The sequence below is a fragment of the Hyperolius riggenbachi genome, chromosome 5 (assembly GCF_040937935.1).
Source record: "Hyperolius riggenbachi isolate aHypRig1 chromosome 5, aHypRig1.pri, whole genome shotgun sequence".
NCBI lineage: Eukaryota > Metazoa > Chordata > Amphibia > Anura > Hyperoliidae > Hyperolius > Hyperolius riggenbachi.
The window spans coordinates 337,718,721-337,742,816 of NC_090650.1; the positions used below are offsets into that span (position 1 = coordinate 337,718,721).

Here is a 24,096-nt window from a genome sequence, read left to right on the forward strand (position 1 = left end):
CATTTATTTAGCTACCCATCTGGTGTGCAGTGCCTAGGGTCATTTCATGCGACATGGTCAGCATTTGGATGCATCCATCTGTTCATGGAAATAGAATGAATATATATCTTCATCCATTATTCAGGTTACTTTTCTGTTTTATTTAGCAAACGTGATTGTTAAGCTTCATTCATTCGAAATAATTCATTTCTATGTTTGGATTATTTGGGTTTCCATTCTCTGACTGTAAATGGTAATTCTTATTTATTTTTTTTTTTGAAGTTAAAAATATAAAAGAATAATAGTATTATTATTATTTCGTATTTATATAGTGCCAATCTCTTCCTTAAACCTGTACATAGTATATAGTCTTGCCCTTAATTGTCCCTCAGAGGGGCTCTCAATCTAATCCCTACCATAGTCATATGTCCATGTATGTTTCCTGTAGTGTGTGTATCAGTTTAGGGCCAATTTTAGGGGAAGTCAATTAACTTATCTGTGTGTTTTTGTGATTTGGGAGGAAACCTGACTGCTTGGAGGAAACCCGTACAGAAACTTCTTGCAGATGTTGCCCAGGCTGGGATTCGAACCAGGTACCCAGCATTGAAGTAGAGAGTGCTAACCACTACGTTACCGTGCTGCCCAGTATTTAGAGTTTAAAACTTTTTTTTTTCCAGGAAGGGAGGAAAACTCTGATTTGTTAGAGGTCGGCAGTATTTATTTTTCAATAATTTCAGAGGAAGTTAGTAACTTAAGGTAGCTGCTTAAAGGGAACCTGAAGTGAGAGGGATACAGAGGCTGACATATTTACTGGTATTTAATTTTGAACAATACCAGTTGCCTGGCGGTTCTGCTGATCCTCTGCCTCCAATACGTTTACCCATAGACCCTGAACAATCTGGCAAATTAGATGTTTCTGGCAAAAATCTGACAAGATTATCTACATAGTTGTTTCAAGTATGGAATTCAGACAGTACTGAAGCCAGAATGATCAGTAGGACATCCAGGCAACTGGTATTGTTTAAAAGGAAATAAATATGGCAGCCTCCGTGTACCTATTGCTTCACATTTCCTTCATATGCATGTCAGTCAGACCAGGGAGAGTACTGCAGGTCCCAAAAAGCCCTTTGATAATGCTTGGTGAACTTCAAGCAAAACTGTAGGAAGAGGGCTATGCAGGCTGCCTACTTTATTCCTTTAGGCCTCTTGCACACCAAGACGTTGCGTTTTAGGGGACGTTAAGGTCGCATAACGTGCCCCTAATGCAACGGATGGTGGTGTTGAAATTGGACGTCAGAGCCGCATTATGCAGCTCCTGATGCACTGTTTTTTCGTTCCATCTATACTAATAGAACAGCCGCTCCAGGATAGTGATGGGAAGTCCGGATCTTTTCAAGGATTCGGATGATTAGAATTGGATCATTGAAAAGATCCGGATCTTTGAACCAAATCATTTGAATCATTTTACTAGGGAAGCAGACTGGGGGTGAAATGACTAGCAGGACAGGACTTTCCCTGCACTGTACATTCTGTATGTTCCTGTTTCTTCCAGACAGACATCCACTGTGAACCGAATCGTTCATTGTGATGATCCGGATGATTCGACTCACAAAAAAGATCCGGATCAAATGAAGGATTCATTCATGATCCGGACAACACTTTGAGTCCAGGTTACGTCACCACAGTGCAGTGAATATTAATTAGCCATGTGGCTAGTCACTGAGCATGTGCAAGCCCAGTATAACGCACAGCATGCTGCACTTTCATTAAACGTGCAGCGTTATACGACGTGTGCACTGTGAACAGCACACTGATTTTTCATTGCTGTGAGTTGGGCTGAGTTAGAGGCTGCTGTAACGTGGGACTTTAACGTCCCACTGTGAAAGCAGCCTTAAGCTAATGGAAGGTGAAGATGAGCTTTTCTATGTTTCATTACAGATGATTCTTGGTTTGCACATGTTTAACTTGTGGTTTGCTCTGAAATAATGCAACCTCCCTCCTCCTCCTAATGTATAGGCATGGGCATTTAAAAAAGAAAATAGATTTACAATGTACAAGCGCATACTGAACTCTATTCTGAGCACCCTTATTAGCATTAAATGAGTTAGAAGACTGGAAAAGGGCAGTGGTAATTGTGCTAGACCCAGTACGACTGGAGACGCACCACAGAGTGCTTTTTGGATTATTTTTTAAATGCTCCCATTGACCTGCATTAAAATTGCAGTAAAATCTCGGCAAAATTGCCACAATCATGTTTTGTTTTTTTTAAATCGCAATTAGGGCTATTTTGACATGATTTTACTGGCAGTTCTCTAATAGGAAAGAAAAAACGCTTCCTCCCTCTTCCCATTAAAGGTTTCCTTTAATTGTGTCACAATTACTAGACCATATTCTTGGCTTCCTTTCAGACCCTACAGCAGCGTTTAAAGTTGCTTAAATTATTTTAAAGTTACGTTTTAGATTAATACCTGAATAACTACCAATGACTAATCTATTTCTATGGTTTTAAAGGAATACTGAGGTGACATGATATAGACAGGTGTATGTACAGTGCTAAGCACACAAATAACTATGCTGTGTTCCTCTGTTTCTTTTTCTGCCCGAAAGAGTTAAACATCAGGAATGCAAGTGACAGTTTATGTCCAGTCGGGACCTGGTCGAACTATAGCAGACTATATCTTAGCTTAAAACTTAAAAAGTATTTTTTAAATATAAAATAAAACTGTGGGATACCTAAAAAGTCATTTTATAAGTAGTATCGATACACCTGTTTATCTCATCAGTTCTTTTCCCCTTTGTATTTCTTAAAAGATGCCATTTTGGCCTATGGTTCTACTGATGCTGCTTGGATGACTGAATTCTGTTTGTTATAAATCAATAGGAGAGATGCCCTACATTCCTTTCTGTGTTACTCTGCATGCAGTAAAGAGCACAATGTACTATATGGTCCATATAATTCTATGCAATAACTATATTATACTACACTGCTCAAAAAAAATAAAGGAAACACAGAAATAAGACATCCTAGATCTGAATGAATAAAATATTCTTATTAAATACTTTGTTCTTTACATAGTGAATGTGCTGACAACCAAATCACTCAAAATTTATCAAATGAAGTCAAATGTATCAACCTATGGAGGTCCGGATTTTTAGTCACACTCAAAATTAAAGTGGAAGAAACACTACAGGGTGATCCAACTTTGGTGTAATGTCCTTTAAAACAAGACAAAATGAGGATCCGCAGTGTGTGTGGCCTTTACGTGCCTGTATGACCTCCCTACAATGCCTGGGCATGCTCCTAATGAGGTGGCAGATGGTCTCCTGAGGGATCTTCTCCCAGACTTGGACTAAACCATCCACCAACTCCTGGACAGTCAGTGGTTCAAAGTAGCATTGGTGATGGAGCGAGACATGATGTCCAAGATGTGCTCAATTGGATTCAGGCCTGGGGAACAGGCGGGCCAGTCCATAGCATAGGAGGAACCTAGGGCCAACCGCACCAGCATTTGAGTCCTGTCGGACTCAAAGTGCTTGCGAGGCAGCCACTAGAGCGCACTCAGTAGGCAAAAGCAGTGTTAGGGAATCTTGCCCAAAGAACTCCTTACTGAATAGGTCTCCTACGTCAGAGGCATGCAGGGGCGGACTGACCATTAGGGCGCTTGGGCATGGACCGAGGGCTCATGGTCGGGGGGGGGGGGGGCGCTGCCTGCCAGAGAGCCCTGAGCACGAGGGGAGACAGCCAGCGAAGGAGGGCGATTTGCATAGCAGCGGAGAAGGGGGGAAGTCCCCCCCCCCCCTTCCCTCACCTTGGGGCCCCCCTTCCTGGCTCTCCCCTCCAGAATCTGTGAAGTGTTGGCACAGCGGCTGACAGCGGGCGGAGACTTACCGCTGTTCAGCCACTGGAGGGAGCGCTGATCTGTGTGCCACTAGTCTGGGCTTCTCAAGCCCAGACTAGTGGCACACAGATCAGCACTCCCTCCAGTAGCTGTACAGCGGTAAGTCTCCGCCCGCTGTCAGCCGCTACCCACTGCGCCGACACTTTACATATTCTGGAGGGGAGAGCCAGGAAGGGGGCCCCCAAGGTGAGGGAAAGGGGGGGAAACTTCCCCCCTTCTCCGCTGCTATGCCCATTGCCCTCCTTCGCTGGCTGTCTCCCCTCCTGGAGACACCTACAAGCCTGGCTGCATATACTGGGGGCACTTATAGACCTAGCTACATATACTGAGGGCACCTAGAGACCAGGCTATACTGGGGAGACCTATACACCTGGCTGCATATACTGGGGAGACCTATACACCTGGCTATCTATACAGGAGACACCTATAGACCTGGCTATCTGTACTGGGCACTAGAGACGGCCCGAAGCGTTCGCGGGCGAACCTCTATGAGGTCGCTACTACTTCCGGGTCGCTATGACGGCAGTAGTACGGCAGCGCTGGGCCGGCGGTGCGTGTCTTTGATCACGCGCCCGTTGCCGGCCACTCTCTGCGCATGACGTCACTCATGATGTCACGCACATGCGCAGAAAGTGCCCGGCAACAGGAGTGCGATCTAGGTCACGCACCGCCGTGTCAGCGCAGCCGTACTACTCTGGGTCATAGCGACCTGGAAGTAGTACAGGGTGAGATGTTCGCCGGCGAACGGTTCGGGAACCGTTCGCTTACATCTCTACTGGGGACACCTATAGACATGGCTATCTGTACTGGGGACACCTACCACAATATAACATTTACTGTTGTCAGTAAATTATTATATCTTAGTCTGTAAAAATATAACGTGAAAGGTGGGAAACACTGGTATAGGGGCCCCATAATCTCCTATTGCCCGGGGCCCCCATGAGTTGTCAGTCCGCCCCTGGAGGCGTGTGAAGATCTAATCTCGGTAGTTAATGGTAGTCAGGCTACCTCTTACAAGCACATGGAGGGCTGTGCGGCCCCCCAAAGAAATGCCACCCACACCATTACTGACCCACTTCCAAACTGTCCATGCTGGAGGATGTTGCAGGCAGCAGAATGTTCTCCATAGTGTCTCCAGACTCTGTCACGTCTGTCACATGTTCTCAGTGTGAACCTGTTTTCATCTGTGAAGAGCACAGAGTGACGGTGGTGAATTTACCAATCTTGGTGTTTAATGGCAAATGCCAAACATCCTGCACGGTGTTGAGCTGTAAGCACAACCCCAACTTGTGGATTTTGGGCCCTCATACCACCCTTATGGAGTCTGTTTCTGATGTTTGAGCAGACACATGCACATTTGTGGAAGGCTGAAGGTCATTTTGCAGGGCTCTGGCAAGCTCCTCCTGTTCCTCCTTGCTCAAAGATGGAGGTGGCTGTCCTGCTGCTAGGTTGTTACCCTCCTACATTCTCCTCCACATCTCCTGAAGTACTGGCCTGTCTCCTTGGTAGTGCCTCCATGCTCCGGACACTACGCTGAGAGACACAGCAAACCTTGCCACAACTCGCATTGATGTACCATACTGGATTAGCTGCACTACATGAGCCACTTGTGTGGGTTGTAGACTCCATCTCTACCACTAGAGTGGAAGCACCGCCAGCATTCAAAAGTGACCAAAACATCAGCCAGAAAGAAAAGGCTAACACACACACACACACACACACACACACACACACACACACACTTCAAGAGGAAGAAGGCGGCTCATAATGCAAGCTTTCAGTGGATTAGTGTCCTCATCCAGGTGTATTTCTGTGCAGGAATGGAGCAGCATTTGGTTAGACAAGAGGTCCCAATCGATAGAGAGCCCAAAAAAGTGAACTACTTCCGTAAAAGCTTTTACACTTGGCTTTTATTATTGTCTTCTTTTTCTGCCTACCGTACATAATTCTCTTGGTTTAAAGAATTTTCTTTAACTGCCACGAATATGAAATAAATTATCACTACTGGTACAGTTGCATGAAAAAAAGTGAAAAAAATCCTTTTATTAATGCAGAATATAAGGTAAAAATCATTTGTCTTGAACCATCTAAAATAAGGATACCTACTTGCACTATCTTACTGAATCAGTGCAGGAGGGTTCATAAGAAAGCCGTGCAAAGTACAGGAGCGCACTGACAATCAGACATCCAATGGAGACTAATCAAGGTTGCTGTTTCTGCACTCTGTACCTTGCCCTTTGAATAACCTGAGTTTAAAGCTCTGCTATTTCTGAACAGTGCACAAGCAATGCCATTCTCTATGCTCACCTGTGGGTTAAGGACGTTTTATTTTTAGTAATCCCCCTGGCACCTTTTAGGTTATGCTAATATTTTTTGAAGACTGTTCAGTGGATGGCGTGACTCCCTGGCTCCTGGAATGATGCAAGTAAGATGTACATTACGTCGCATAAATTCACTTCATCAGTGTTCTGGCTCATTAGTTGAGCAATTCCATCAAGTGTAATGAATCTATGTAATAAAGGATTAAACCATCAGTGATATGGGGCAGGTCAAATATCTCTGATATCGCTGCCTGGAAGGTTGTTGAATACAGCTGGAATTGTACATTATTTAATGGAACGTTTCAGAACTCTTCACTACTTTATGCATTTTCGCTTATTGATTTTCTTTATTTTCTCTTTTATGGACAATTTAAACTTTTTGAAAAAAAGTGATTTTTTTTTTCTGCACGTAATCCCCATAATGCAGGTCAGTGAATGAAGGTGCATAACATTTTTTCATGTCCTAAGTGTAAACTAAGCGTACGTAAAGAACCATTGCTTTTAAGCACACTTGTAGTTTATTAGGTTTACAGATGTATTAGAGCAGAAGTGTCAATCTCAAATACAAAGTGGGCCGAAATTGAATATTTGAACTTAGCCACGGGCCAACCTGAATGTCTACTGGCCACCTTATAAAGTTCCCTGGTGTCTAATTGCTCCCTCCAACTCCTATACAGTTCCCTGGTGTCTAGTGGCACCCATCCTCCCCTATACAGTTCCCTGGTGTCTAGTGGCCCCCACTCTCCCCTATAAAGTTCCCTGGTGTCTAGTGCCCCCACTCTCCCCTATACAGTTCCCTGGTGTCTAGTGGCCCCCATCCTCCCGTATACAGTTCCCTGGTGTCTAGTGGCCCCCACCCTCCCCTATACAGTTCCCTAGTAATTAGTGCTTTTTCCCTTCCTTCCCCATATGGCTTCCCTGGTGTTCTAGGGCTTCACCTTCAATATAGCTTCCCTGGTGGTCTACAGTGGGCCAAACATAATGCGAAGTGGGGAAACCCCTTGAGGGCCAAATTTAATGGCTGTGATGGGAAGATTTGGAAAAGGATCAGCAGGGAAGTCAGGCAAAATGCACTGTTTAAAAGGGAAAGTCTCCTTATCTCTCTCACATTATGTGTCCTTTAACTGGAAAAGGGTTATCCAAAATGCCTCCATGATTGTAATAAATGTATTATGTATTCTTATTATCCTCTATAATAAAACCCCTGTGTCCCTGCGTGTGCCTGTCTCTGTGTAGCTGGGTCCATGCTTTTTGCTACTGTGCATATGCATGGACCCAGACAGCTGTTGAGACAGGACGGGGTCAGTGAGCCGGGCCGGCGTGTGCACGGGCGGATGGGTGCGTGCGCACACGAGCGACGCAAGCGCATTTTTTAACAATAGACCTAGAGCGCATTTTAAAATGGGCTTGGGTTTACTAGTTGATTTATAAAGGGCCAACATAATTTGTGACACTGTATAAAGTAGGAAAACAGACAAGGGGTACATAATAATACAGACAATGATGTACATCAAATATGGACACTGATACAAAATACAGAACTGGTAATTACAAATGAGGCTTTTTTCACAATGGGACGCTGCGTTTGATGCGACGTTAAAGTTGCACAACGTGCCCCTAACGCAGCGCATGTAGGTTATGAAATTGGATGTTGTTTTGCACTGCGTTGTGTCTCTTGGTGCGCAGTTTTCGTTGCATACTGATGGAACGAAAACGGCGCATGCGTTACATTTAAAAAAAAACAACAAAACATTACTGAGCATGTGCAACACACATAACGCAGCAAATTTATTGCTAAACGCACAGCATGCAGCACTTTCTAAATATTGCTACACGTTACACACAATGCAACGTGTGCACTGTGAATGTCGCACAGACTTTGTATTGCTGTGCATTAGTCTGCGTTATAATTTTTTTATAACGTGCGACTTTAAAGGGAACCTTAAGTCAACTTTATTTTCAAATATAAAGATAATACCTTAAAGCTATCTATCGGCCCTGCAATTTTGCCTATGAATTGCCACTTTGGAGTGTTTATTTTCTGTGTTACCGGCAGGTTGAATTTTTATAATTTATTCAAAATGGCGCAGCTGGCTGGAACTATTTCCAGTTTAGCCAGCGCTTGTTGCCGTCATGTGTCTCCTCCTGCCTCATTGCTACACTCGCTCGTGCACTGCCTTCTCTGTTTCAGTGCACGATTATAGTGTCCACAAAGCGCTGTTCCCGAGGCATATGCTGGAGCATGCGCAGACACTTCATTTAGTGGCCGGCTGAGTTTGGCAATCCTCAGATAGCAGAGCAATCGAGCGAGGATGAAACAGCCGGCCACATCTGTTGGTTAAATAAAATTATTTATAGTATATTCAGCGGCGCCGGCGGCAGTAGGACCCAGCGAGGGAGGGAAGATTTATGTGATTACAATCCTGGGTCATTCGCCGTCAGGCGCCGACAGGGCCAGCTGTCAGGGAGGATTTATGGAAAACGGAGGACTTGATAAGAGAACAGACACAGCGGTAAGTCTCTTATCAGCCTCCTCTATTATGCACACTATCTGCTCTTAAAAAAAATATGGCTTAAGTGCCTCTTTAACGTCCCACTGTGAAAGAGGCCTGACAGGTGTAGCATGATGAATAAAATGTATAATAGAGTGCAAGCAATGAAATAAACCACAAAATCCAAGACACAAAAGGGTGAGGGAGTCCTGCCCTTGCGAGCTTACAATCTAAAGGAATGGGGTTGGGGGCGACAAGAGGTGTGGGGGTTTGCGGTATACATACATATTATGCATTCAGCTACATATTGACAAACTTTGATGCATAGTCTACCCAGTCACCTATACAGCTGGTCCATACTGTAGGCATCAGGGTGGGCAGTTTGCAAGACAGTACACAATTCTATAGCCCAGTTCTATTTGCACAGGTTTTTGAGGAGTCGCTGTACCAATTGCCAGATCTACCATAACGCGGCCTAAGGCAAATATTTCAGAGGGCAAACTGATAAGGTACTGTAAAAATTAAGAGTCCATTAAAAACAAAACAAAAAAAAAAACTGTTTACTCTCTGTACTGTTGTTCAAATGACTGCATAGATAAGTGCCCACCAAATAGATTAATTATACAAACTTTGGAGTATGTACGCTGTCCCTGCTTCCCATGTTTCATTCAAAAAAATCTGTCTCAGTCTGCAGTAGTGTTCTAATGTACAGGCAAAGCAGTAGGCTTTGTAGACTATCCGTTTCAGCCAGCCCTCTGAAGACCTTCCTTAGATTCTCACACAGGCTAGTGTCCTTATCATGTGTGACTACGGACACAGCGGAGAGGGTAATAGCAATCCATATTAAGTGTCTGGAGATCGGAGTGACCGGATCTGCCTGGAATGGACAGGAAGTATCCACTAATGTTAATTTGATTTATAGAATATCCTAAAATAAAGTCTTAAAAACAAGTACAGGGCAGGGAGATATAGATCAGTGCTGATTAGTAGTCAGATACATGTAGATGTTGCTAGTCAATTCAAAGAAAACACAATTGTTCTTAATCTAATTAAACTTCTTGCTTTCTCATGCTAACTGATTCTGTTAGCTTTGGTTAGTAAACTGTTGTGTGCGTAAACATCCTGGGATCTGCATGAAGTTTGCCCATGTGTTAAAACTGTCACTGTTTCTGACTTTCTGTAACTTTGAGTCTCTCTCTCCGTCCCCCATGCACACTGAGCAGGAATTATGAGGAACAGGCACACTTGCTCACTGAACACCAGTGATGGCCAGGGGCGGTGACTGCACTTTGGGGGGATAGTAATATGCACCATGTTGGGGTATTTTTGCTATCTACAACGCCCACTGAAAGAAGTGGTGATACGTGAGGGCAATTGTTGCAGTTTAAATGTGGGGTGATTGCTGTGTGTCATGTTGGGTAAGTATTGCATTTCAAATGTAGGGGGGCAGAATGGGAAGGAGCATCCTCACAATGTTTGCTTCAGGCAGCAAAAAGGCTAAACCGGCCCTGACTGTTTTGTGGTATGCCACCCAAGTTTCTCCCCGCGTAAGTCATGCAGTGAAGTTAGCTATGAAGGCAACCCAGTAGGTAGTGTGATTTATAGGCTTGTGGGGAACATTTTAAATAGTGCAATTTCCACAAAAGTGTGAGCTTCATTTTATGTTAAACCTCAGCATTAAAAATTCAGGATAACATGATAAAGTACACACACGATTGTCTTCAGAGCAAATTAGATTTAGGAAGTTCCCTACCGTTGAATGTGATAGGTGACTTAATTGAGTCAGGAAATCAGCTCAGAGTTGGATTAAAGTTGGAACATAGGGGATTTATAGATTGGCTATCTATGAGCCAAATTCTACCATTTTATATCGGACTTTTCAGGCCAGTCTTGCACTGTATTTGTTTGATGTGATCGCACCACAGATATGAAGCTTCATATGACTCTGAGCCACGGTGTGGTGAGAGGGTCATATACATATGCCCGCCCCCGGGCTAGTGACATACTCCCTGCTTGGCAGGAAGTACATCACTTACACAATAATAACAAAAATAACAAATGGCTCAACTAACGGATAAATATATATTAGCAAGTCTGCATATATATTTATCAAGAAACTAGCTAAAGCACAAGTAATAAGGTCGCATAGAACTACAATAATAGAACTATACAGAGTAATAAGGTGCCCAGCAGACCAGTGTACTAACCGCTATGACGGGCAGGGTTTAAAATAGGAGGCAGACTTTTTTAAACCGGCATCAGCCAATGGATGCAAGTATGCAAATTTCCACAAAGCTGAATGGTAATCATTCAATCTTGAGCTGGCTTGATTACCATTTGCTAGCTGGCTGTGAATGCAAAGGACTCCCATAAGAAATACATGCAGTATTATGTAACAACATGAATGCAGGAAATCCAGGGCTATCTGGCTGCAGCTCAGCTGCAACAAGCAATTGGTGGAATGATGACAGCATCCTGAGCTGCCCAGAACTGCAGAGTGATTGCAAATGACAATGAGACTTATTGCGAATGCAAGCAGATAAGCCAGAACTGTTCGTTTGCAGCTCCACTGCAATGGACAAAACCCGCTACAGGAGAGATCCTTACACTTGCATTACTGCATGATTTGTGCGGTAAGCGCAGTTCATGTGGTAACGTGCTGCAGACTGCATCAGATCTGATGCTTCCACTGCATCGCATCACACTGCATTAACTCTGCAAGGCTCCATTGCTTACATTGCAGCACCTTTCCGTAAGAAAGGGTAACACAATGCAAGTTCACAATGCCAGTGTGCAAGGGGCCTCCGTGATTGACCTGTGTATGTAAAGAGCAGGACAGCCAAATGCCCAAAAAGTGTCTTGTTTAGCATCATTTTTGAAGTATGTACCCCTTTACATAAGAGGATATTTGAAAAGTACCTCCTATTATAAATATCATTTCAGGTACCCCTTGACATATCTATATTTGTAATATTTTTGTAAATACTTTTCTAAAATAACACTTTTGGCAGAGGTCAAGTTTAATCTTACATTGAATGCATTTGAATTGGCAGAAGTCTACATTTTCAGTCCAGTGCTATCATGTCTTTATAGAGGAGTGGAAAATGTTTTACTGTAGACAGGTGTTGCAGTCGTTTTATGGAAAATATAGATAAGAGATGAATTTGTTGTACTCTATTCATGCAAGTTTTTACTTTACGTAAATCGTTGATGTAGCAATTTTAAGATCAGCCGTACTTGGGGAAATACAAATGACAAGGCTTAAATGACAAAACCTGCAAGGAAGGGCTGTCACAAGGGCAGGTGTACAATTGCCTCCCGGGCACGCTTGTTTTTACAGATGAAAGCTGGCAGTAATAGATTGACAGGGCTTCCTTCGGTGCTGGGCTTGATGTGCTCAGCGGTGCACCGTCTCTGCACACTGAAGCAGGAAAATGTGGCTCTGCGGCTGTTTGAGTTTCGACTGTACCTATAAAATAGTCATACGGAAAATGCTTCCATAAGAAGTGGAAATAGTCCTAGAGTAGCCATGATTCTCTGCAGGAAGGCACAGGTGAGATCTCACAACAAGCACATTGCAACCTCATCCCAAATGAAAACAGCTTGTTACCGGATAGCAGGTTAGAGTAATGCTAGACATTTATACCGCTCCTTACTTTAGATATTATAGGTTTCTCTTAAAGAGGACTTATGCTCTTCCACAGAAGAGAAGGGAAACACAGAGAAACCCACCCTGTGTATTTTGAGATAACAGCCTGTCTAATTCTTCCTTATCTGAAAGTAAAGAGCCACTGTAATTTCAGCTGTCATCTCTGTCTTATCTGTACCGAGGTTTGTGCCATTGAGACAGGCTACAGGAGTTTAACCCTTCTGCACTCCCAGCAAACCAGCTAGTAACTGCACTGCAGCATCTCTGAAGGAGAGGAAGTCCTGGTTGTAAGTCTGCTTTAACCTACACATTGCACCAGAAAAAGTTTTTTCAAAGTAAACCAATAGAATTGAATACACAGGGGTGGAGTTCTACTTCCGTGAATGTCTTGTGCAGAACTTAGGAAGAATTCCTTTATATTCATGTTTATACTAAATCCATTAAAACCAGGTTTCGGCTGTATGCCGAAATAAATAGTCTAACCCTCTGTTGCATTGGAACTGAGCCTGTGTTGTGGTTTGTACCCTGGGTGGTGGCCACATCTTGTTGATGAGCATTGGGTGTCTACATGCAATAACCAATTGGGTTGATAGAAGCAGCACCAATGATTATACTCACCTGTTTGACTATTCCACTGTGGACTGGAAAAACCTCTGGCAGCTATCACAATCATTATTCCCTTCAGTGCTCAATTCTTTTTGTTCTTAAAGTACTTTAATATTTCAGTGGCCATTATGCAATGAAATGGAAAACAAAAAAATACACTGTGTGCTATTATGGAGCTGTTGCATATTATCAGCAATGTGCTGCTCATTGGGGCAAGCTGGGATATTTAAGTGTGTTTAGCTAATTGCCAGCTATCAGCAGTAGGGTGTAGCTGTGCGTGCAGTTATAATTACATGCCTGGCCTGTCTTCTTCTTGTAAATCAGTTCCGAGGGGTCTGTGTCCGGGGACTTCCTGTGTATAGCCCCCCACGCTCTGCCTCGCTGAAAAATGCCATTTGTTTTCTGCGTTGTAACCTTTCATCAATGTTTCTCTACCTTCTGTAAATGCAAAGAGGACGGTGCCATCCAACGTAATTTTCATGCTCTTTTTTGTCAATTCATCACAGCAAACACATAGCGACGTTTCGAGGATAACCTCTTTTTCAAGCTCTTGCTGCGAGTGAAGTACATTTAAACATCAATAAACATCCTTATATACTATCCATGGAGTACACCCAACCAATAGACTCAACGTTTCATTACCACCAATCATAATGGTCCTTGTATATAGCGGACCTGATGGGGAACTGCATTGTCATTTACCCAGGTGCATTCAAATGTGAATCCCTCCCACTCCCACACACACCAACCTTGGATAACGTCCGCCTCTCCTAAGAGTCAGCCCTCACTGCCGCCCCTGTCTGGCCGCAGATGCGGACCTGACAGAGGACTGGCGTGATGACGTGCTAATGGCCACACGCATGCGCAGCCATGGCGCGTCAGGCTGACTCTTCATGACGAGTGCTGCGGGACCCGCCCGCAGCCTCTCGTCACTAGATGTTACTCGGAGCTGCGGGTGCATACAATAAGAGGAGACCAGGAAGTAAACACAGCGGCATGCGGCCAATGGCTCGCTAAAACCGCTGTGCTACGTCACCATGTAAACACTTCAGTGTGCGAGTCTAAAAATGAATAATTCTAAACATAACTCAGTTACATCAATGTAACTGAGTTATGTTTAGAATTATTCATTTTCAGGTAGCATAAATTTAATTTAAGATGGGTACTTGCTATAGCATATAGTCATGTACATGAATGTAGCAGTGAGTGCGATGATAGACTCGCATACTGAAGTGTTTACATGGTGACGTAGCACAGCGGCTATTGCGAGCCATTGGCCGCATGCCGCTGTGTTTACTTCCTGGTCTCCTCTTATTGGATGCGCCCGCAGCTCCGAGTAACATCTAGTGACGAGAGGCTGCGGGCAGGTCCCGCAGCACTCGTCATGAAGAGTCAGCCTGATGCGACCATTATGGTTGGTGGTAATGAAACTTTGAGTCTATTGGTTGGGTGTACTCCATGGATAGTATATAAGGATGTTTATTGATGTTTAAATGTACTTCACTCGCAGCAAGAGCTTGAAAAAGAGGTTATCCTCGAAACGTCGCTATGTGTTTGCTGCAATGAATTGACAATAAAAGAGCATGAAAATTACGTTGGATGGTGCCGGCCTCTTTGCATTTACAGTTTGAATTGTCTGGAGTACTGCTGGACTGAGCCTTGGCACATCCCATACTGGCAACTAAAGGTGTGCATCACACTTACTTACAATTGCATGTTTCTCTACCTTCCACACCCAGGGAGATAAGCTACAGTGCCATGGGTTGCAGATGTCTTGATAATGTTGCGCACTGTGGACAAAGGCAATCTAGATCTCTGGAGATCAATTGTAACCTTGAGATTGTAGATTGATTTTTCTACAATTTTGGTTCTCAAGTGCTCAGACAGTTCTCTTCTTCTTTCTGTTGTCGATGCTTAGAGTGGCACACACAGACACACAATGCAAAGACTTAGGGCCCGTTTCCACTAGTGCGACGCGATTTCGCCGGCATTCCGACGCTTGTAAAAACGCATGCGGGTGCGTTTCCGCATGCGTTTTACCCGCGATTTCGCGTGCGATTTCGCATGGCAGGGTGCCATGCGAAATTAACCATGACACTGCCAGGACAAAATAACATTGGGAAGGGTGCGAAATCGCACGCGAAATCGCGGGTAAAAACGCATGTACCAAACGCATGCGTTTTTACTATTAAATACATTAGCGGCGATTCGCACGGATTCCCGATGCAGGCGAAAACTGTGGGTCCCGCCGTGCAGATTTGGCCCGCTGCCAAATCGCTCCCGCACGCCGCACAGGTGGAAACAGCCCCATCCACTAACATTAGCTATGCGAATCCGCATGCAGTGCCCGCATGCGGATTCGCCCTAGTGGAAACGAGCCCTAAGTGAACTTTTAAAATCTCCTTTTTATGTGCTTTCAGGTGTGCTTTTTAAATTGCCCACACCTGTTACTTTCCCTAGGTGAGTTTAAAGGGGCCTCAAATGCTCAATACAATCTTTGTCCACAATTTTGAAAGTGTGCCAGTAATTTTGTCCAGCTCATTTTTTTGGAGTTTTGTGTGACATTATCTCCAATTTGCTTTTTTTCTCCCTTTTTTGTTTGGTTCTAATACACACAGCGGGAATAAACATGAGTATAGCAAAGCGCAATACTGCAATACTTTTCTGTAAGAGATACTTTGTTTTCTGGAAAAATTGAGAGATATATTTCTGTATTTTCAGTGTGCTGATTATGGCCTACAGGCAATGAAAACCTCAAACTCCGTATCTCAGGATTTGGAATATGTTGTGGTGTCTCATGCCGCTCGGCAAATTAGCCCAACATATATGCAAAGGTGGTCTGGGCCTTCCAATGATCTGTCTCGCTCAGTAGGCGTTCTTGCCAAAGAAGCTGGTTGTTCATAGTGCTGTATCCAAGCATAGTCGAGTTAAAGGGGGGGGGGGGGGGGGGAAGTAGCAAAAAAAAAAGGTGCTCAGGCAACAGGATTAACTGCAGCCTTGACAGGATTGTGAAGTACAACCCAAACAAGAATTTGGGAAAGATTTACAAGGAGTGGACTGCAGCTAGACTCAGTGCTTTAAAGGGACTCTGAGCAGTGCAGAAACTATGGAAAGATGCATATCATTTTAAAGCTCTCTTTCTCCTCTTTCCAATGATATATAAACCACCACCCTACGTCTTTTAGTTTTCGCTATTTTCGCGATTGAAATTGCCGCGGCCGCGATCTCGATCGCAAAAATAGAGAAAACTAAAAGGTGTAGGGCAACGATTTAGGTGTCATCAGAAAGAGGAGAAAGAGAGCTTTAAAATGATATCCATCAAGCCATAGTTATATTGTATTACACAGGACGACACTTTCCCCAGTGTCAGCAGCTCCATTCTGCTGAATGCAGCTGCTGACTTTGACAAAAAGTCGCCCTGTGTAATACAATAGAACTATGGCTTGATGGATATCATTTTAAAGCTCTCTTTCTCCTCTTTCTGACGACACCTAAATTGTTGCCCTACGCCTTTTAGTTTTCTCTATTTTCGCGATCGAAATCGTGGCCGCGGCAATTTCAATCGCGAAAATAGCGAAAACTAAAAGGCGTAGGGTGGCGGTTTATATATCATTGGAAAGAGGAGAAAGAGAGCTTTAAAATGATGTGCATCTTTGCATAGTTTCTGCACTGCTCTGAGTCCCTTTAAAGTGGAATGTAACCCTGCATTTCAACTTTGCTCTAAAACATTATTTATTAGCATATTATATGCAAAAAAGCATTTTTTTTTTTTACTAGACCAGCATTGGAAGGGTTAAACGCAGAGGTTTAAAGTTCCGTGGAGAGATATGCAGAAGTTCAGATTGTTACATTCTATTTAGTTATATGCAGTGGCGTAGCTAAGGTGCTGTGGGCCCCAATGCAAGTTTTACAATGGGGCCCCCCCAAGCACTCTAAACATAACAATTGATACGGCACACCAAAACCTGCCAATGGCAATTACAGTCTCAGAGTTGCAAGAAGGGGATGGGGAACAGTTTAAGGATTACCACTATTCAAAGTATCTATAGAAGTGATAATTATGAATACAGGACCAATAGAGAGCTAATACCGTAGTTGAGGGAGGGCCCTTTGGGGCCCCTCTGGCCCAAGGGCCCCGATGCGGTCGCAACCTCTGCACCCCCTATTGCTACGCCCCTGGTTATATGTATCTATTGAGAAATGTTACACACTCTTTGGCTGTCCTCCAACTCCTTCTCAGTCAGAGAGATGAGTCACATTCAACACTTAGATACATTTATGTAAACAAAATGTATCTGTCAGCTTCGGATGCGTCTGCAGAAATCTCCAGGAACTTTAAAGCACTGTGTAACCCTTCCAATGCTGGTCTAGTAAAAAAAAATGCTGGTTGCATATAATATACTGTAAATAATGTTTTAGAGCAAAGTTGAAATGCAAGGTTATATTCCGCTTTAAGAGCCACCATATACAGACATATCCAAGACATGGGGTAGAACTGTTGCACTTCTTTTTTCAAGCCACTTATAAACCAGAGACAATGTAAGAGGAATATTACCAGGGTTAATGTACCCCTGAACCAGGTTGTGAATCATATACTTTTTATACCGGTTTATTTCTGTGACACATGTCACAGCAATCCTCCCTCTCCAGCATGTGTCCCCCACTCTGCTCAGCCATAATATTCAACTGAGCAGAACGCTGATTATGGACTGGGAGGAAGTGTCAGTTCTTCCTCCTCTCTGTCCATCTTTAGCTCTGCCCCCTTTACTCACAGCTTATAGTTTCTGATCCGAGTACTGTGCACAGTGTACAGGGGAGCTGCGCTGTGTGTGGGCTAAATAATTGAGGTCAGAACAATAGAGTACTAATATACACTATCATTCTGACCTCGGTTATCATAAGCCCACACACAGAGCAGCTCTACTGCGCGCACTGTGTGTAGTAACTCGGATCAGAAACTCTAAGCTGTGAGTTAAGGGGGCAAAGCTAAGGACAGGCAGAGAGGAGGAAGAACGGACACTTCCTCCCCACCCATAATCAAAAGCTAAAGTAGAGTGGGGGACACAGGGGGAGCTGGAGGGGGTGGATGGTGCTGTGATATAGGTCATAACAGCAGCAATCAAAATCAAATCAAACGGTAAAAGTATATCGTTCAAAACCCAGTTCAGGGGCACTTTAAGCATAACACAGATTGGACTGTTGCTCAGTGGTTAAAAGCCCTCTTTTTCTGGAAATTTCGTTTTGGGACTTAGATTCTGTGCCACTCCAAACACATAATATAAGTTGTATGATGTCCAGTGTGAAGCTTCCACAGTCAGTAATGATTTGGGGAGCCTTGTCATCTATTGGTGTCCAAAGTCAGCGCAGCCATCTGTCAGGAAGTTTAAGAGCACGTAATGCTTCCCACTGCCAACTAGCTTTATGGAGATGCTGCTTTCAATTGCTACTAGCAAGACTTGGCACCTGCCCACATGGCCAGAAAGCACCGATACCTGGTTTAATGATATCACTGTGCTTGATTGGCCAGTAAACTCGCCTGACTAAATCACATGGAGAATCTATGGGCTATTGTCAAAAGGAAGAGGAGACCAGACCCAAAAATGCAGACGTGCTGAAAGGCTGGTATCGAAGCATCTTCCAGAACACCTCAGCAGTGCCATAGGCTGATCACTTGTATGCTACGCTGCACTGAAGCAGTAATTAATGAGTGAGCCCTGACCAAATATTGAGTGTTTACATGGCCATAATTTTCAGCAGGCCAACATTTCTGTAATAAAAAAAACAAACCTTTTTTTTATTTGTCTTATGTAATATTAAAATTGTACGTGATACTACCTGGCTGCTGATGTGAATCCATGCTGTTTCTGGTCAAAAAGCAATAGACTCCGTTCTTAAGTTCTGTCTGTCTATAAAATAGTTTTTTGTTTTCCCACTTTATTTCAAGACAAGAGATTAGAATAGTTGCGTAGTGGATATTGCCCTGAATTTGGGATTTTTATTGCCTGTAGGCCAGTCGGCAAATGAAAAGAAAATAGAAATGAATAAATGCTGTATGTGTAACGAACCTATAGTCTATTTGAGTTTCAATTTTTTAATTGAATTACAGAAATAAATTAACTTTTCGGTGATATTCTAATTTGAGATGCACTAGTATACTCGTGCTGTGTAGCCCAACCACTTCCGTTTTTTATATTATGCTGCTTATCGTTTAAAGTATAAACTACCTCCTCACATCCCTACTCTGTGGACACTCAAGAGTGTCTGAGACAAAATATTGGTAGATTTTTAGAAATCCATGCAGAACTGTCTCAGGCATCTTAAAAGATCATTAGATAGTGCAGATTCCTTCTAAGACTGTTGTAACACGGAAGAGCTAGGAAGATTTATCAGACAGTGCAGTGTGTGAGAGAAATTGCTGACGCTGAGGTAACCAATGCATCTGGTGTACTGATACCAGCAGGCTCTGAGGAGGAATTTAGCAGGGAAGAGGAGCACCTTGCAAGTCATGTCTAGCCTGCACTCTGCTCAATCTGTAGAACTGCTATTATGCACTTCTGCAGCAGTTTAGTAATAGATTTGCACTTTTCTTAACTGTAGTGAAGCTCTAGAAATTAATGCTAAACTTCCACCTAGGATTTAAGAAGGTTCGTATTATGCAGAACTGTTCTCCCTGCTGGTTAGAACAGTTTAAGAAAAAAAACTGTTGGTAATGCTATGATAAATCTGGCCCTCTGATAACAGAAATGTTGATGATGGTCTTGTCTAGGAGAACCCATTGAGAAGTGTGTGATTTGTTTCATCAGCTGGTTTGAAAATCTCCTGTTTTAGCACATGATCATGACTAGCAAATCAGAGACTTACCTATCATCAGACCAAAGTGATGATCACATGCTTCTCCATAAGTTTTCCTAGACATGATTATCACTAGGCAAAATGTAACAGTTTGTACTGTACACACAGGTGGTTGTCATCCTATTATCTTTTAGGGACTCTGCACAGAGATGAAAAATAGAATACTGAACTTACCTCCAGCCCCCTGTAGCCCATGAGGCCCCTCAGCCTTTTCTGGGTCCCCTCTGTTCTCCCGCTGGCAGCTCCGTAAGCTGAACAACCTGGCTGGGAGTTTTGCAGAACCACGCCTGTGCAGAACACTCACAGTGATGGGCGTGTGATCGCGAAGGGCAACCCAAACTCCCAACTTCTGGAGTCATCAGGGGGAGAACAGAAGGGTCCAGAAGACGCAAAGGGACCTCACGGACTACGAGGGGCTGGATGAAGCACAAAGTAAGTTCAGTATTCCATTTTATCAGCTCTGTTCAGGTTCCCTTTAAAATAAGTAAAACTTGATATTGTGCTTAACCTCCGTCGTGCAATTACCCCAGGATTTCTGTACAAAAAGTGATCCAATTAAATTTCCTAAGCTTTTTTTTCCTGTAACTTGCCAAAATGTGTTAACTAAGGTCTAGTATACAGTGCAGGAGTGTATTAACGTGTATGCACGTCAATACTGTTCACAGCATGTTTTGTATGGGTGTGTATAACCGTCAATACCGCCAGGGAAGTTAAAAGCATTTAAGTACACTAAACTAGGGTTCTTCTGAATTGTGGTGAAAATCTGACTTCAGATCCTACTGCATGTCTTTCGCCGTATCAGTAGGGTTTGCACTCAGTTTTTCAGGAACTAAGGATTTATTATTCTATTACACATACAACATACCATCTGACTGCACTGGCTAGCACAGTCAGATGGCGAATTGTATGTGTAATGGACCCTTCTTTGGAATACAGTACTTGGTCACTATTGGGTCCAGCACCAACAACATTTAAAGGTGTGTGATCTTCTTGGATTGATATTTTGCCGTATTATGTGATTGTTTTCTGGCCCGCTCTGCATTAGTGCAGAGGCCAGTGCATGACACAGCTGTGTAACAAGACTGGGCATGTGGTTAGTCTATCATAACAGGAAGTCCAACTGAACTCTCAAACTCTACCAAGGCTCAAGAGAGTTCAATTTAGTGTAACCCTATGGCACTGCTAAGGTGGTAACTCTGCATAATAAGCAGCCTTACCAGTTCTTTAAATTACCCTGATCCATTACAGTATCACTTTCAACTCCTTTTCATATTACTTTGTGCTGAGTTTTGGTAGAATAGAATACATGCTGGACAATTACAGGTACAATTACAGTTACACTTTTTGCATTAAGATCTTGCTAAGTGCTAGTGTGATTTATGCATGTTTAATTCATTCAAAATGCCTTTCATTGCCCTGTCATAGCTTGGATTACGTTTCCTATTCAGGCTGACATTTCTCGGTTAAAAAAAAAGAAAAAAATCACCAGCCGTTAAGAGAGATAGGAAGTTGGGCTATGTATAGGAAATTTAAATATAAATTATCCAGACACTGCCTTCCTGTCTTCCCTAATACCAGTCAATCTACTAAAGCAGCTTTATTGCTCACAATCTAGGGTACTCGTGACGTGAGTCTCAATACCGACAGAAGTACGTTCAGCGGGTGACTGTTGTTAGGTGTATGTTATTAGGATTAATACAACTAAAACTAATGAGTTCTTGTGACTCCATCAAAGAGGTCAACAGGCACATTCATTGACATTTGCATAAGAATATACATGAAAATATTCTACCTAAAAGGAGTATTTGGGATTTGTAGAGGATTCATTTGTGCAGCGGGGGATGGAGAACATAACTTCATGCAGTGTCCTTAAAGCAATCCTCCTAAGAAACATCACAATAAAAGTCACCAACTAATCCAGATGATTGCTTCGTAGCCCCAGAAGGTACATAAAACGTAACCTTTATTGGGTACAGTATGTAGTAAAATTTGTAAGTACCTATAAGCAAGTTAATGTATTGTATGTACAAGTGATAGATGTGGACCACTGTCAATGCAGAGACAGCATAATGTAGTGATGTCACTAATGTGGTATCTCCCTAAGCAAGCCAGCCCAGCTACACATGGTTGTGGTCCTCTGACAAAGCCCTTTTCTAAAGGTGAAACATGTTGTGTGTGATTCAGCGCTTTGTGTCCATTTGGACCAGTGTATAATTCCTTGCTGGTTTTGCTGAGGTAGATGCCAGGGAATTTTGTTGCAGTGTGACCCTCCTGCTAGTTCTGATCGGCTGGCTGGCTTGCTTAGGGAGATACTGCATTAGAAACATTGCTACGTTAAAGGACAACTGAATTGAGAGAGAAATGGAGGCTGCCATATTTGTTTCCTTTTAAATAAAACCAGTTACTGGGCATCCTGCGGATCATTCTTGCATCAGTGTTTGAATCACACACCTGAATCAAGCATGCAGCTAATCCAGTCACACTGGATCAGCAGATGCAAAGGATCAGCAGGACAGACAGGACATGTGTATTGCGTAGAAGGAAATAAATAAGGCAGCCTATGCATTCCTCTAAGTTGTTCTTTAAGCTGTCAACAAAAATACTGAGTAGTTGGAGAGGTTTAGGTAGAAGAAGTCTTAAAGAAAGATGAGAGCTGCTCCTCCTGAACGTATACCTTAGCAGTCAGGTATACATTCAGACCAGCACTACTTTGAATAATTTTTTTTTTATCCACATACTGTTTGTGCACCATTTCAGGATCACACTGGAACTCATCATGGCAATTAAGCAAGACTGGTCATCCAAGCACTAGTAGTGTACGCTCAAAGCAACATTAAAGCAGGCCTGCGCGCCGAAATTCCTCACTGCTCTAAAAGATAAGCAACAGCATACTAGTTGTTAAAGAGAGGAAATTTATTTGTTACAGCTGATACCAATCCTGCAATAAATCTGCAGTGTCTACTTCCTGCTTTCACAGAAGCAGACATAGGGTTAACTTCCTGTATTTAGAAATCATTTGCTCTGCCGACGCAGCCAGCTTACTCAGCAGTGAAGTCAAATTACATGACCATCACTAACTGGTTGTAAACTGGCTGGCTGTACTCCTGATCCCTGCCTAAACTCTCTAAATACATACATAGTGTTCTCCCCAGGGCCAATTAGGTGGGCAGGCCGCCTGGCTGTTTTGAAATCCCGCCCAGGTGCTGTCCAAGGCCTGCCACACAGTTCTGCTCTGTCATTCTTCCGGCTGCACTGCCCGCCTGTACAGTCCTGCTCTGTCATCCTTCCGGCTGCACTGCCCGCCCGTACAGTCAGATAGAGGTGTCGCGAACCTCCGATTTTCGGTTCACAAACTTTCGCGGAAGGTTCGGTTCGCGCGAACTTTCGCGAACCGCAATCGTTTTCAAAGAGGAGGGCGAACTTAAAAATTTAGAAAAATTTCTACGGACTAGAAAAATGATAGAAAAGATGTTTCAAGGGGTCTATTACCTGGAAGAAGACACGGTTGAGTGAAATACACATCAAAATTTCCAGAAAAAAACCTGCATTTGACACAAAGCAGTGTTTTAAAGAGACACTGAAGCGAAAAAAAAAAATAGGATATAATGAATTGGTTGTGTACTATGAATAATTACTAGAAGATTAGCAGCAAAGAAAATATCATATTTTTATTTTCAGGTATATAGTGTTTTTTCTAACATTGCATCATTCTCTAATATGTGCAGATTACACAACACTCTTCTTTCAGAGCAGTCTGTGAACTAATGACCTCTCCTCTGTCAGAGGAAAAGGAATTTGTTTAGTAACAGTTGATTATAAAAGTCAGATAACAGCCCTCTCCACGACTTTGAAAGTCGTAGAGCTTAAGGGCTTTTTTACATAGAGATAACTGGAGTTTCTTAACTCTTCCTGCATTGGAAACAATTAGACTGATGTATCTGATCTTAATGTTTTATTTCTTAGCTGTACTACACATACAAATCATAATATCATAATTTTTTTTTCGCTTCAGTGTCTCTTTAAGGTCAGAAATCTCATTGAATATTCAATTGCAGGCCTACACTACTTTACAACTTCAGGAAGTGTCCTCTCCTCCTCTCCTCCTCCCTCCTTTCCTCCTCCTCTCTCCTCTTCTCCTCCCTCCCTCCTCTTCCCTCCTCTCCTCCTCCCACCTCCTGGAGGGAGGAGGGTCTTGTCTTCCAGGGAATTGTAGTATTTCAAAAGCCAGCTTACATACCTTGGCTGGGAATTGAACCCAGGTCTGAGTGCGTGGTAGGTAGCTCTCTTCACCACTATAC

At 43.1% G+C, this 24,096-nt stretch overlaps 1 protein-coding gene across 7 annotated transcripts in view; it reads left to right on the forward strand.

Moving 5' to 3' along the window:
* Window positions 1–24,096, forward strand: part of SNTG1 (syntrophin gamma 1) — a 781,246-nt gene that overhangs the window by 194,567 nt on the left and 562,583 nt on the right. The window contains exon 3 of one of the 7 annotated variants that reach the window (XM_068237369.1): window positions 12–124. The exons of the other annotated variants lie outside the window; for them this stretch is intronic. The gene's annotated coding sequence lies outside the window, so the exon portion shown is untranslated. The remainder of the gene's footprint in view (window positions 1–11; window positions 125–24,096) is intronic. 7 annotated transcript variants of the gene reach the window in all.